A 13,006-nucleotide genomic window follows, 5' to 3' on the forward strand; every position below is an offset into this window, starting at 1 on the left:
TAGTATTAGTATTAAAATATGTTTTTATTTTTTATTGTTTGTAACTGTAGGCCTGGACTTTCAGAGCTCAAGTTTTTCAGGCCTATATTGCAGCGTATTCCACTGCTGTAGTCGATAGAAAGTTGTGAAAATTGAAGTCTCAGCACAGAGGTACTGTCGCTGTCGCTGCTCTATTAAAAAACATGGAAAATCCAGTTTGTCTGTCGGCTGTCGTAATGTGAACGTGGCAGCTGGATTGCAGAAGATCTTCATGGTTGAGGAAGGCGTTATTCTGCAGATGTTATGAGTGGGGGAATTGGGTCCTAGGACTTTCTATTTTGTTTTATTTTAGTGTGGCCCATTCAGGTTGGCACTGAAGTGTGGCAGAGAGAGGGAGAGCGGTGGGGTTGTAGGGAGGTGCGGTGAGGGGACTGGAGCATGAGATCATAGGAGTCACACTGAGGTAGGAATGAAATTATATCACAAGTGGGAATTGTCCCAATTAGGTTGGACTGGAGTGCCGCCACAGAGATGAAAACGTCCACTCGCATTAGAGCCCTCCTCTTACAGACGGGCGGGAAGACTTTCTCTATCTCTCTCTTTACCTCTCTCTCTCTCTCTCTCTCTTTACCTCTCTCTTTCTTTACCGCTCTCTTTACCTCTCTCTCTCTTTACCTCTCTCTCTCTTTATCTCTCTCTCTCTCTTTACCTTTCTCTCTCTCTCTCTCTCTCTCTTTACCTCTCTCCCTCCCTCTCTCTCTCTTTATCTCTCTCTCTCTCTTTACCTTTCTCTCTCTTTACTTCTCTCTCTCTCTTTACCTCTCTCTCTCTTTATCTCTCTCTCTCTCTTTACCTTTCTCTCTCTCTCTCTCTCTCTTTACCTCTCTCCCTCCCTCTCTCTCTCTTTATCTCTCTCTCTCTCTTTACCTTTCTCTCTCTTTACTTCTCTCTCTCTCTTTACCTCTCTCTCTTTACCTCTCTCTCTCTCTTTATCTCTCTCTCTCTCTCTCTTTACCTTTCTCTCTCTCTCTCTCTTTACCTCTCTCCCTCCCTCTCTCTTTACCTCTCTCTCTCTTTACCTCTCTCTCTCTCTCTCTCTTTATCTCTCTCTCTCTTTACCTTTCTCTCTCTTTACTTCTCTCTCTCTCTCTCTTTACCTCTCTCTCTCTTTACCTCTCTCTCTCTCTTTACCTCTCTCTCTCTCTCTTTATCTCTCTCTCTTTACCTCTCTCCCTCTCTCTCTCTCTTTACCTCTCTCTCTCTCTTTACCTTTCTCTCTCTTTACCTCTCTCTCTCTTTACCTCTCTCCCTCTCTCTCTCTTTACCTCTCTCTCTCTTTATCTCTCTCTCTCTTTACCTCACTCTCTTTACCTCTCTCTCTCTCTTTATCTCTCTCTCCCTCTCTCTTATTCCCTCTGTGTGTGTGTGTGTGTGTGTGTGTGTGTTGACATGACCTCGACCCTTAAAAACACCAGGCTGGCAGCAGAGGACACCTTTTATGGGGGCAGGGGGTTGGAGTAAAGTAGGGAGGAGAGGTTGGAGGGGGAAGAGAGAGACAGAGAGAGAGAGAGAGATCAGAAAAGCGCCTGCAGTCGCATCTCCAACCTTTATTATCACCTCCCCATTCATTCGGCCCCCACCGAAGCATGAAACCGGGTATTTTTTTCTTCTCTTTTCTCCTGATTTGGAACCCTTAAAAGAACAGAATGATTAATTTAGCACGAGGAGCGATGATCTGAATGATAAAGGGAATACATTTATCCGCACCCTTTCATCTAACGCCTCTCGCGGTGTGAGAGAGAGCAGCCAGGAAGGCAGAGGCGCGAAACCCGCTCGCAATTAACCGTGGCACTCCATGGCTTTGTCATAACTCCGCGGCAAGTTGCTCATCCTTGTTCTCCAGCACGCGAGCCTCTGTCTCCTCCTCCTCCTGCTCCTCCGCTGGGAGGAGGAAGGGTTTGTATCAGTGATGTCCGACCTGTGAGCGAATCGTTCTTTTGAACGGGTCTTCAATAAGTCAGTCAGACTGGAGAATGGGAAATTTTGAATGGCTGGAGTGTCTATGTTGTGGTGGATGGTTTTGATTCAGTAGTTTAGTAGCTTAAAATATCACAGAATGGCCTGGAATTTAATTTTATTGAGTAAGTAAATGAATGCACTTCATAAGTCCCCTATTACGTTCTTATTACGATTACATTACTTAGATCATAGGCTGCTGATTTCCTAGTAGTTGCCAAAATTGAGAGGAGTTCCGCAGGTGGAAGAGCTTTCTCTCACAAAGCCACCAACTCAGGAATATCTTTAATTCTAGATTAAAAACAGACTTTTTTAGCTTAGCTTTTGGTAATTAATGTTTTTTTTTCTGAGATTAAGGCTGCAGATTCATGAGGGTTCATGGACATAGGAAATTGTGGTAAATTGAGATGGTAATTTGGGGCTGGCGTCCACTATAACCCACTGCATGTGATCACTCAGGTTTGTGCCTCCATGTCTATGTTACCTGCTGGCTCTCTACCTTTATTTAGGCTGGTATGTTCTGATCTGCCAGAGACATTAGTCACACAACAGCTGCGGTCCAATCTGAAGGGAGCTGCCCAACTAGGCAGCATTTTCAGGCAGCATAGGCGCGCTCCCGAGAAAAGGACTGTCCCATTCGGAAGGTGGCATGTGCTGCCTACCTGGGCAGCTGCCTTATTTTACCCCGATTCTGAAGGCAGCGTGAGATGTATCCTTCACGGCGAAGGCAATCCCATGATGCATTTCACCAGCTCAGAGTTCCAGCGCTCAGATTTAAAAACATGGCGGACGGAGCCGGCACTGCGAGGGAGTTTCTGTTCAAATGTAAGTAATTCCCTCCTGTATTTCCACTCACCGCTGCGTGGGTTTATCAAACTAGCATATTTTAGACTGTTTTAAGTTGTTTTCCATCGTTGTTTTCGCCTGTACTTCATTTAATGTAAGACCTGACCGGCGGAAGCTACCGTTAGCTTATCGCGCTAATTTACTGGGTAAGCTAACACGCATCTAGCCGACTTACAGAGTACCAAACGCGGCTGCAGCGCTGAGGAAACCCCCGCTAGGAAACAAAGACACCCTGGCCGTCCAGTGTAAAAAGTTTTAACTGTTTTAAGTCACTGTTACGTATAACTAAGTGATTTACTGTGTAAATAGTGTAACACTGAAGAATAACCTGTAATTCAGTGATTTAATGTGTAAATAGTTTAATTGTTAGAGGGAATAACTAGAGTTACCTGTAGTGTAATTATGAGCGTGTTCTCCATAAACCGCTGTTACTAATTCAGATTTATTTTTTCCACAGGGATGAACGTGGGCCGGGGAAGGTGAACTCTGGTCAGACCGGCTGGAGGCAGCGTTAGCTCCCTTTATGAATATATATATTTTTTCTTTGAATGTAATAAAGTTTTCTCTCTTAACATTATTATTTTTGCTTGCTGTGTTTTTATTGTCACTATGCTTATTGTAGTATCACATCTCAACTAGTGGGTATGGGTAAATAAAAAAAAATAAAGTTTATGAATCATGTGTTTTATGCAACTAAAAGATAAAGATATAATAAAAATTAGCTGACTGTGTATGAATGTACTATTGTGTGAAACGTAGCTTAGTTTGATAATTTAGCTCTGGCTCATACAAAATATTTATTATATTATGGTTTCATTACTCATGCATTTCTACAAAGCATCTAATCAAAAATAAAATAAATGCATACATAAAACTGACCATACTCTGAGAATGAAGTGAGGAAAAGTGTATAATTAAAGTAAATCATGAATATTTAAATATCTGTAATATTTGGATGAGTAAAAGAGAAATAGCTGCCGCTGCATTGAGATTTATCCCGAGGTAAGTGATCATTAACTTTAGTTATTTATAAACAAGCTCACGGGCACAGCGCGCTAGACGTGATGACGTATGCTGACTCCAGAGCGTGTCCCGAACGCGCTGCCTTATAAGATCCCTTATGGGTGAAAATGCTGCCGAACGAGGGAGCTGCCTTTGAAGGCAATGACTACCTAGGCAGCTCCCTTCAGATTGGACCGCAGCTTATAATTCCAGCTTTCTGCCTTCCTCCAAGTTATTGACTGCCCACTTCTTGGGCTTGATGTTTTTCCTTCCTGATTTTATTTCCTACCACCAGATTTCTGTAAAGTTGTTTTGCGACATCAGTTGTAAAAAATGCTATACAAATAAATTTGATTTGATTTAAAAATAAAGGGTTCCAACACTTTCCCGACACTTTTGAGTCAGTTACTGATATGATTTGGTTTGAAACATCATCATAAATAAATAGGTTTGAAGCACTAAAGGTAAATAATATTGGTTAGGTTGGAGATCTCACTTTTTTAGGTGTTTTTCTCAATGGGACATCATTGCTGCTTTTAGAAAGAGTAAGTTCTGCTCTTTTTAACCATATATGGATTATGCTGATGTGTGAGAGAATCCTGAGTAATTCAGCTGAAAACCCAAGGTGCGATTTTGGACGGGAAAAAAATCTGTCTGTAGGGTTCTAAGCAAGTGTCCACATACTTTTGGACATTGAGAGAATTTGAGATTTAGTGTTGGGGGCTTCATTTTAGCACTGGGGTATGGCGTGTCCCCCCAAAACAGGATGACACGGGGCTAGTGCTGAGTTATCCCAACTTATCCCATCCCGGGAGTGTGTACGGGATGCAGGGGGGGGGGACACGGACACGCTCTCTCTGGGCTAAGCCTGTTTGGGACGGGGGATGCTCTGACTGGGCTGTAATCTCATTAGTATGCTCCGAGGCCGAGGCTCGGTCCAGGCTACGCTGGAAGCTCCAGGCATTCTGGGGAGTACAGAGTGAGCCGCGCCGCTGCAGCATCACATCCATCCAGTTGACACATCTGGAGCTCCTCACCAGACACTCGCTCTTCATGGCCTGTATCTGTGCCTCGGCCTGTATTACACCCTCCATCCTCCTCCTCCTCCTCCTCACCCCCAAATCCATACAGCACTCCTTATCCTCCTCATCTCCTCCTGTATTATTACATTCTCTCTGCTATTCTTCTCTTCCATTCCCTGTTTCTTCTTCTTCTTCCCCTCCTCTCCGGGTTCTCTAGTCGTACCCCTGCACTCTGTACCACTGCTCTCCTCATTCTGCCTCTCTTCAGTTTCCACTCTGCTGCCCTCCTCTGTCTGCTCCTCTCAATAGATTCTGGCTCAGGGTGGCATATCATATATATCTGTGTACCTGATTAATAGGCTGTGTAATCCTACTGTACTTTGTTTAGTCTTTTTTTCATATATTTACTCTCTATTAATTTTTTTCTTTTATCATCTTATCATTAGACAGGTTTACATTCAGATATTTCATAAACTGCAAAAGCAGAACAAAAGAAAGACAATTTTCGAAGAAGGTGAACTCTCACCCCAACAAATATCATAAGCTTGGGAGCGCAAACCCACCAGACAGTTCTGGGAGATAGATTTCCTTCCATAGACCTTTTCTCCTTCTTTCCTTCCTTTATTTACTCTTTGTACATTTCCTTCATTCATCTCCTCTTCCTTCTTTCTGTCACACCTGGCGCTGTAAGCACTCCTGTCTCTCCAACACTCTCCAGCCTCCGGACTACGATACCCAGAACGCACCTCACACTGACATCACTCCCTCAAACAATGATCTGACACTGCACACGGCACTTCCAAGAAGTCAATCACCTGAATATTTGATTTTACCTGTTCACCTCAGTATACATACACCCTCATTCCACTCACACCTCGCAGAGTACTGTCTAGTTTAACCACTTTACAAAGCGTTATTCCATTGCATGTCTGTAATCAAATTTTTTTCTTTTCATTTGAATTTCTCTATGTGTCCGTCCGTATATCTCTCTTAAAATAACCACAGTTAGTTCAGACCCTGCAAAGTGATTGGCTGAGAATCGTTCTATGAGTGCCGTTATCAGCCGGTCATGCACTGTAACCGAAGCTCTCCATGTATTACACCACCATATACAGGTAACTTAGCAACAATGCACCGCTTACAAACCAAACTTCCCAGCTCCAAACAAAGGAGCAATGGAAGTATTTTAACTCGCAGAGTTTTTATAATGAAACAGATTGTATTTTCTCATCATCTTTAACTTAAAATATTTTAATAAACAACAATAGTGGAACTGTGGTATATTCACAATAGTACACTTGAGGTTCATGCTATAAAGTGTAATATCGGCCTGCAGCCTTGCGCCTACAACCGCAGCACAGCAGTGCCAGTATTACATGTTATAGCACAAACCTTAAGTGCATTATTGCTTAATTACATGACAATTATCTATTTTTTTTATTTTTTGCTGTCTTTCTTTCTTTTATTTATCAGTCCTTTTGCATCATATCTCAGCACCTTTGGTCATCAAGATATTTGATTTATTTACAACCACAACAGTCTCAAACACACACACAGAGACAAACACACCCGCACACACACACACACACACACACACATATATATACCATACATATGTTGGTCCTGCAGGGAGGAGGTGGCAGTAATTGCCTCTTCACTAGTCTCTTCGTCTTATCTCCACATGGCTGAGCGGAGAGTAAATATTTAAAAAGGAGGCCGAGGGCAGCGCTAGTGGGGTCTCATAAGACCCCCAGCCCATCGTCCAGGGGCAATGCGGTGGGGGGGAGGCCCCATATCTTGGCAATATGGCAGTATGTGTATGTTATAGAAGGGGGGCTTGTAGGTGCATCAGATCTAAAGAAAAACACTCATTTTACTACCCATTCATGGGGGGGGGGGCTGGCATTACCAATGAGGTTAGCACCACGCCTCCAGATATGAGGCCTGACACTCGTCTCAAATACACACAGTGCAATATAGAGCACCCCCTAGCCCCCCACGGACCCCTACAGCCCCCAAAGGCCTACACTCATAGATAACTCATACATAACAGCGAAATTGCACCCCAGCCCCCTTCCACCAGGCATATTATTAATAATGGAGGGGAGGCAATATATCCTCCTGCTATGGGACGTATATGAGGTTAAGCATATTCTCCCACTAATTGTGCGTACGGAGTTTAATAAACGGGAGGCGCAGGAGCCGGAGTGTCAGAGTAGCACTACTCCAGCAAACAGCGAGACGAGCACATCCCCTTCGGCTGAGAAGTAATAATAACGGCAGCAGTTAAGGCTGATATTTACATAGAATTAAAATGGATGGCTAGTGGCCCAGGAAGCCCTGAGCGCTAATGTGTCCTATATAATGTCCTGTGAAGCTGTGTGTTACCGAGGCCTCGAAAAAAACATTAGGAGGCCACACAGATGTTTGTTAGATGTGCTAGAGTGTGGTTTTTAATGCATTAGAGAAATCTATCTATGTGAATCTTTACATAGAGGGTGAGTCACAAAATCAGGGGACGCCCATATGTCAATGATAATACACTATAAGCCCATACATTGTTTGATTTAAGTCTGTTTTACATAAATTTGGATATTTCTAAACATTTCTAGTTGAACATTTGTGGGCACATGAACATTCAAACTGAGATGTGTCTGTTAGGCTGTTGCCATTGGCAGCATTTTTTCATTGGCTTCTGTCACAATCTATTTGCACACTGGGTGTGTCCAACAGTTTCTGACACTCACCATCAGTGTGTAGTGATTCTCTCTGGGCTACCTTAGAAATAAATCAAGTTCCCCTTCAGTTGTAATAACTTGATGTTTTAATTTATGGTAACTCAACTTTTCCTTCACCATTATTTTAAAAAAATGAGCAAACCGGCTACCTTAAAAAGTTAAGTAAACTCAACTTATCTGGTCTTACAGTATAACAAAAATAAAAAAGTTAAATCAACTTCCGCCTATTTTTATAATAACTTTATGTTCTAAGTTATGCTAACTTAAGTTTTCATTACCCATTACTTAACTTTACAGTGTATAAGGTATTATATAAGGTAATAGCACATGTCACACTAAATGGCTCAAAAGTTTATTATACACCATTTTCTAATTTATAATTAGTTTTACGCTTGATTTAGGACATGTTACTCACTCGATATTATAGAAACCACCATGTAAGACCATGGAAACATCCTAGCAACACCAGAGCCATCGCCTGTTGGCACCAAAGCTCCCTAAAGCATAGCAAAACCAAAGCAGCCACCTTGCTAAACCACAGTGACCTTAAGCAACAGCATAGCTACTACCTAGTATACTTTAGTAACCACTTAGCAACATCAGACTGACCACCTAACAACACAATTACAACTATCGGCAACACCGTTCCAACCACCTGTGATGCTACAGCAACCATTAGCAGCACCTACCTGTTACACTACAGCAACCACCCAGCGACACCAGAGTAACCACATAGCGACACCAAAGCAACTACCTGGCAGTAATCATCTATTAACACATAAGCAACCAACTGGAATACCAAAACTACATATCAGCAATGTGTCTGGGGCACAAAAGCAACCACCTAGAAACACCAGAGTGACCACCAAGCACCACCATAGCAACCAAGTCGCAACACTTACATCTACCATCAATACCATCTCAACCACTTGAGCAAGCACATAGATACACCATAGCAACCACCTGATACCTTCAGAACCTCACAGCAACACCACAGCAACCACCTGGGAAACTACAGCAACTGCATAGCAACACCAGATTGACCTTATAGCAGAATTAGAGCAATAACATCGGCACACCTTAGCAACCACCTCTGATACCATCACAACCACTTAGTGACACCTCATCAACCACCTGTGATAGTATAAGAGCAAGACCAGAGTGACCTCTTAGCTGCACTAGATTAACCACATAGATCCCTGACCACAACCACCTGGGATACTATCACAACCACCTAGCAACACTGCAGCAACCACCTGGGATACTACAGCAACCGCATAGCAACACCAGATTGACCTTATAGCAGAATTAGAGCAATAACATCGGAACACCTTAGCAACCACCTCTGACACCATCACAACCACTTAGTGAAACCTCATCAACCACCTGTGATGGTATCAGAGCAACACCAGAGTGACCTCTTAGCTGCACTAGATTAACCACATAGATCCATGACCTCAACAACCTGGGATACTATCACAACCACCTAGCAACACCACAGCAACCACCTGTGACACTATAGCAACACAAGAGTAACCTCTTAGTTACGTAGATACACCACAGCTAGCACCTGTTATAGCGTCTCAACCACTTAACAACACAGCCTAAACAACTTGTGATATTATCTCAACCACGTAACACCACCACAGCAACCACCTGGGATACCATAGCAACCACATTGCAACATGCTGTATATAAAAACATGACTGTAGGATGTAACCACAGCCTAGCAACGGGCTATGTTATGTAAAGCTATAAGGTTTCCAGTGCTGACACAGACATTCCCACACTGCTCACATAATGTGAACGGGTGGTCCGGAGCTGCCCAGTGACAGACATCAGCTACTGTAGATACAGGAGTATAACCCCACCCCCAACCCCAGCACATTTGGGTTTAGCTAGAGTGGTGTGTGTGTGTGTGTGTGTGTGTGTGTGTGTGTGTGTGTGTGTGTGTGTGATGCAGAACTAATCACACATGAAGTGGTTTCTGTGCAGCATGGGAGACTAATTGTCAGGGAGGTCAGTCAGATTGGATTATGAGATATTAACCACACTATAAAGGATTGGTATTAGCTGGTACTTTGCATTAAAGTACTCAGAATGGATATGGGGGTCCATGTGGGGGAGGGGGGGTACGGAGGAATTGGCTGGATTAGAATATCTCAAATCCTTTTATGACATATGTATAACCACATTACATGGACTATAATGCATTATATCAAATAATAAAAAAAATAATAAATAGAAATACTGGTAAATAAAATTATATATAAAATGAAGGGTTCCTGAGAATGTATTAGGAAACCCAAACCACAATAATATGAAAGCCCAAATACATAATGCTGAACATTTTTACCATAAATAATAAAGTGCATAGCATAAATATATGCTCAAACAAAAGGCAATTACAACACTATAAGTTACAATTTATTGAACCAACAAAGCACATCACGTTTACCTCAGCAGTGCTATTATAATGATGAATTTATTTACGCAGTGCTATTCTGGTCACACATTTAGCTTTAGCAATTTTAGCCATATACATTAAGCTCAGAAGTGCTCCTAAATTCTCATAAAATCATAAATTACTTCAGATGCACTGCAAAAAAGACAAACATGTACCTAGCTAGTATCCTCAGCAGTGATATTTTCATCATGAATTTACTTAAGCAGTGCAATTTAATCATAACTGTACCTAAACAGTGCCATTCTGTCATACTTTTACTTAAGCAGTTCAATTTTAATAAAAAAATTACCTCAACAGTGCCATTCTATCATAAATTTACCTAAGCAGTGCAATTTTAATCAGAAATTTACCTCAACAGTGCCATTCTATCATAAATGTACATAAGCAGTGCAATTTTAATCAGAAATTTACCTCAACAGTGCCATTCTATCATAAATGTACATAAGCAGTGCAATTTTAATCAGAAATTTACCTCAACAGTGCCATTCTATCATAAATCTATTTAGGTAATCCAATTTTAGTAATGCATTTACCTTATCTTATCTTATCTAAAATTGCTTCATTGCAATTTTAATCATAGGTTTACCTAAACAGTGCCATTCTGTCATACTTTTACTTAAGCAGTGCAATTTTAATCATAGATTTACCTCAACACTGCCATTCTATCAAAAATTAACTGAAGCAGTGCAATTTTAATTAAAAGTTTCCCTCAACAATGCAATTCTATCATAAATTTACTGAAGCAGTGCAACTTTATGCATAAATTTACCTCAGCAGTGCCATTCTATCAAAATGTACTTAAGCAGTGCAAATTTAGTAATGCATTTACCTTGTCTTATCTTATCTTATCTTTTCTTAACATATATTATCTTATTTTACCTTATCTAATCTTATCTTATCTTATCTTATTATTGCATTTACCTTAGTAGTGCTATTTAGGTTACATGAAAGAAAAAATAAGAATACAGTAAGGATACAGCAGCTTAGCTACTGTTATTATGCTAACTCTGTACAGCTTGTACCTTTAAACTGGAAACAGATAGATTAAGAAGTGGTAGGAAACCATATCAGTAAATTGATATATGATGCTGAACCTTTTATTTAATTAAAAATTTTTTGAGTAGGGCATAATAATTAACATAAACCTACTGTTTTAATACATTTTTATTTTCTCTTATATTCAGCTGAATATTTTTGGTTGCCAAGTAATTGGTGCATTCCAAATAAAAAGAAAAAAAAGAAAAGTAAAAAAAAAAGGTTAAACAAATGAAATGGTGAGAGCTGTTAATATACTGTTGTGACTCAGTCAAGTGAGAGTTTAGGCTTGTTTATCAGATTATGAGTCTGTGTGTGTAGCTTCACACACACACACACAAGCACTCACCCGGTATTGCCCCCCCTGGAGCCTGCGGCATGGTAGCAGTTTGAACCAGAGCCAGGGCCAAGCTGAGTGCTGGTGGACTGTCGCTTCAGCTCAAATCTGAACCTCCGATCAAAGGCTGCCCCCCTCCGAGCCGGGACGCCTCTCCTACTGTCAACCTTGACTCCCAACTTCCGGACACTGGAGCACTGCGGGGACACACACACACAGATATTATATTTGTTTTTATACAATGTTAAGACAAGCGGTCATGCACATATACTTATATGAGTGTGTGATTACATACATGCAGTAGTAAAGGGTCCCATGCATTCTACAGTATATACATGCGTCTACATGTAGTAGTTATACTGTATCCTAAATATGTATATGATACTATCATGGGATCCAAACACGAGACAGACAAGCCCCGATACAATAACAATTATTTATTAAATGAGGACTTTAACAGATCAGAGCAAGAAACAATATAGCAGCGTAAATAAACAACATACCAGAGTGATACAGACAGGAGGTCATACACAGGAGGTTCAAAAATGAGCAATAAACAAAGTAATAAACAAAGAGTCAATAAACAAAATAGGGTTAGAACCGAGAGAAGCTAAGCTAACCTAAGCTACGGGCTAAGCTAAAGAGTTGTCAAAAGGCAAAAAGGGACAGAGAATAAAAAAAAATAGGGTTAGAACCAAGAGAAGCTAAGCTAACCTAAGCGATGGGCTAAGCTAAAGAGTGGTCAAAAGGCAAAAAGGGACAGAGAATACACAAAATAGGGTTAGAACTGAGAGAAGCAGTGTGTAAAACTGGTGGAGGAGAACATGCCAAGATGCATATAAACTGTGATTAAAACCAGGGTTATTTCACCAAATATTGATTTTTTTTGTTATTTGTAAAATTGTTGTCTGTAGTTTATAGAATAAAATAACAATGTTCATTTTACTAAAAAATATAAATATAAATCAGAAAATGAAGTGTTCTCTGTATATGCAAGGATTTACAGTATTGTATGTAATCTCTGTAAAACAATAAATACTACACTTTAAATAATACACTTTCCTCTATGTACTGTGTCTACATGAGAATCTACGTAAATATATGTGTAACAATAATAATAATGTGTCCCAAGTATGTAAGATGTATTGACCTGGTGCTGCCGATGAGGTGGAAAAGCAGGGGCGGCCGTGAGATAGCAGAGAGAGATAGAGAGGGACAGGCCTGGTTTTGATAGCCCCATTGAGACGTATTCTTTATGAAGCCATAAAAGAAAAGGCTACGGCCAGACTGTTCATCTATTAGAATGACCTTCGTTTTGATGATCAGCCCTTGTCGGCAGGGCTTTTTTTTTTTTTTTTTTTTTACTGCGCAGGTAATGGCTGTTTATACATACACAGTATATATGGTCAATATAACCATGTAATTCCACATAACCATATAATTAGAATTGTGCCAGGCTGGTGCGTAATCCCTCCGGTGGGCCGGATTTTACGGCGTGATTGACAGTTCCGAATAAATCTTCTCATTGGGTGGACTTGCAGGAATTAATTACGAGGCAATTGTG

At 40.9% G+C, this 13,006-nt stretch overlaps 1 long non-coding RNA gene across 1 annotated transcript; it reads left to right on the plus strand.

Moving 5' to 3' along the window:
• The first annotated feature begins 2,543 nt into the window (after positions 1–2,543).
• Positions 2,544–3,418, plus strand: LOC125804963 (uncharacterized). Its single transcript, XR_007441182.1, has 2 exons — positions 2,544–2,820; positions 3,299–3,418. It is a non-coding gene; the product is annotated as an uncharacterized LOC125804963 (long non-coding RNA).
• The last annotated feature ends 9,588 nt before the right edge of the window (positions 3,419–13,006 follow it).

The sequence above is a fragment of the Astyanax mexicanus genome, chromosome 11 (genome assembly GCF_023375975.1).
Source record: "Astyanax mexicanus isolate ESR-SI-001 chromosome 11, AstMex3_surface, whole genome shotgun sequence".
Lineage (NCBI taxonomy): Eukaryota > Metazoa > Chordata > Actinopteri > Characiformes > Acestrorhamphidae > Astyanax > Astyanax mexicanus.